This window comes from Arachis hypogaea, chromosome 7 (genome assembly GCF_003086295.3).
Source record: "Arachis hypogaea cultivar Tifrunner chromosome 7, arahy.Tifrunner.gnm2.J5K5, whole genome shotgun sequence".
Classification (NCBI taxonomy): Eukaryota; Viridiplantae; Streptophyta; class Magnoliopsida; order Fabales; family Fabaceae; genus Arachis; species Arachis hypogaea.
The window spans coordinates 68287873-68290402 of record NC_092042.1 but is presented as its reverse complement, the minus strand read 5'-3'; the positions used below and the strand labels follow the sequence as shown (position 1 = coordinate 68290402).

At 41.9% G+C, this 2530-nt stretch overlaps 1 non-coding gene across 1 annotated transcript; it reads left to right on the top strand.

Annotated features, from left to right (window-relative positions):
* Positions 1 to 2426: 2426 nt before the first annotated feature.
* On the top strand, positions 2427 to 2530 carry LOC112704262 (small nucleolar RNA R71). The gene has a single exon (XR_003154897.1). It is a non-coding gene; the product is annotated as a small nucleolar RNA R71 (small nucleolar RNA).

Here is a 2530-nt window from a genome sequence, read left to right as displayed (position 1 = left end):
AGAGGGGTAAGGGTTCGGTCATTTAGGGTGGGTTTGGGTGGGAAAGAGATTTTGAATTTGAAGGTAGGTGGGATTTATGGAGAAAAGTGGGTGAATGTGAGTGTTGAAGAGGTGATGGGGAAGAGTGATTGAGGTGATTGGTGAATGATGTCTGGGGAAGAGTGTTATGAAAAGGTGTGAGAGAGAGGGAGAAGGTAGGTGGGGATCCTGTGGGGTCCACAGATCCTGAGGTGATCCTGTGGCGTCCACAGATCCTGAGGTGTCAAGGATTTCTAATCCCTGCACTATTTAGGTGTGTAAAATGCCCTCTGTATGCAATCCTGGCATTTAACACTAGACTGATGCTTGTTTCTGGCGTTGAACGCCAGCTCTATGCTTGTTTCTGGCGTTTAATGCCAACTTTCCTTAGGGTGCAATCCTGGCATTCAAACGCCAGACTGCTGCTTGTTTCTGGCGTTAAACGCCAGCTTCATGCTCTGTTCTGGCGTTAAACACCAGCCAGATGCTCCTTACTGTCGTTTAAATGCCAGTAAGCTCTTCCTCCAGGGTGTGCTTTTTCTTCTGCTATTTTTTATTCTGTTTTTAATTTTTGCAATTGTTTTGTGACTCCACATGATTATAAACATAATAAAACATAAAAGAACAATAGAAATATAGATAAATAAAAATTGGGTTGCCTCCCAATAAGCACTTCTTTAATGTCAATAGCTTGACAGTGAGCTCTGATGGAGCTTCACGGAGGTTCAGAGCATTGTTGGACCTCCCAACACCAAACTTAGAGTTTGAATGTGGGGGTCAACACAAAACATAGAGTTTAGTTGTGGCCTCCCAACACCAAACTTAGAGTTTGATTGTGGGGGATTTGTTTGACTCTGTATTGAGAGAAGCTTATCGTGCCACTTTTCCATGGTTGCAGAGGAATAACCTTGAGCTTTAAACACAAGGTAGTCCCCATTCAATAGAAGGACTAGTTCACCTCTGTCAACATCAACCACAACTTTTGCTGTGGCTAGGAAGGGTCTCCAAGAATGATGGATTTATTCTCATCCTTCCTAGTGTCTAAGATTATGAAATCAGCAGGGATGTAAAGGCCTTTAACCTTTACTAACACGTCCTCTACCAATCTATAAGCTTGTTTTATTGACTTGTCTGCCATCTCTAATGAGATTCTTGCAGCTTGTACCTCAAAGATCCCCATCTTCTCCATTACAGAGAATGGCATAAGATTTATACCTGACCCCAGGTCACATAGAGCCTTCTCAAAGGTTATGGTGCCTATGGTACAGGATATTAAGAATTTACCAGGATCTTGTTTCTTTTGAGGTAGAGTTTGCTGAACCCATGTATCTAGTTCACTAATGAGCAAGGGAGATTCACCTTCCCAAGTCTCATTACCAAACAACTTGGCATTCAGCTTCATGATGGCTCCTAGATATTGAGCAACTTGCTCTTCAGTTACATCTTCATCCTTCTCAGAGGAAGAATAGTTCTCAAAGCTCATGAATGGTAAAAGGAGGTTCAATGGAATCTCTATGGTCTCTAGGTGAGCCTCAGATTCCTTAGGTTCCTCAATTTGGAACTCCTTTTTGTTCAGAGGACGTCCCAGGAGGTCTTCCTCACTGGGATTCACGTTCTTCTCCTCCTTTGTGCATTCGACCATATTGATTATATCAATGGCCTTGCACTCTCTTTTTATATTCTCTTTTGTATTGCTTGGGAGAGTACTAGGAGGGGTTTCAGTGATTTTCTTACTCAGCTAATCTACTTGTGCCTCCAAATTTCTAATGGAGGACCTTGTTTCACTCATGAAACTTACAGTGGCCTTAGATAGATCAGAGACTATGTTTGCTAGGCTAGAGCGGTTCTGCTCAGCATTCTCTGTCTGTTGCTGAGAAGATGATGGAAAAGGCTTGCTATTGCTAAGCATGTTCCTTCCACCATTATTAAAGCCTTGTTGAGGCTTTTGTTGATCCTTCCATGAGAAATTTGGATGATTTCTCTATGAGGAATTATAAGTGTTTCCATAGGGTTCACCCATGTAATTTACCTCTGCTATTGCAGGGTTCTCAGGATCATAAGCTTCTTCTTCAGAAGATGCCTCTTTAGTACTATTGGATGTATTTTGCCATCCATTCAGACTCTGAGAAATCATGTTGACTTGTTGGGTCAATATTTTATTCTGAGCCAATATGACATTCAGAGCATCAATTTCAAGAACTCCCATTTTCTGAGGCGTCCCATTACTCACAGGATTCCTCTCAGAGGTGTACATGAATTGGTTATTTGCAACCATTTCAATGAGTTCTTGAGCTTCTGCAGGTGTTTTCTTTAGGTGAATGGATCCACCTGCAGAATGGTCCAGTGACATTTTAGAGAACTCAGATAGACCATCATAGAATATATCCAGAATGGTCCACTCTGAAAGCATGTCAGAATGACACTTTTTGGTCAACTGCTTGTATCTTTCCCAAGCTTCATAGAGGGATTCACTATCTTTCTGCTTGAAGGTCTGAACATCCACTCTAAGCTT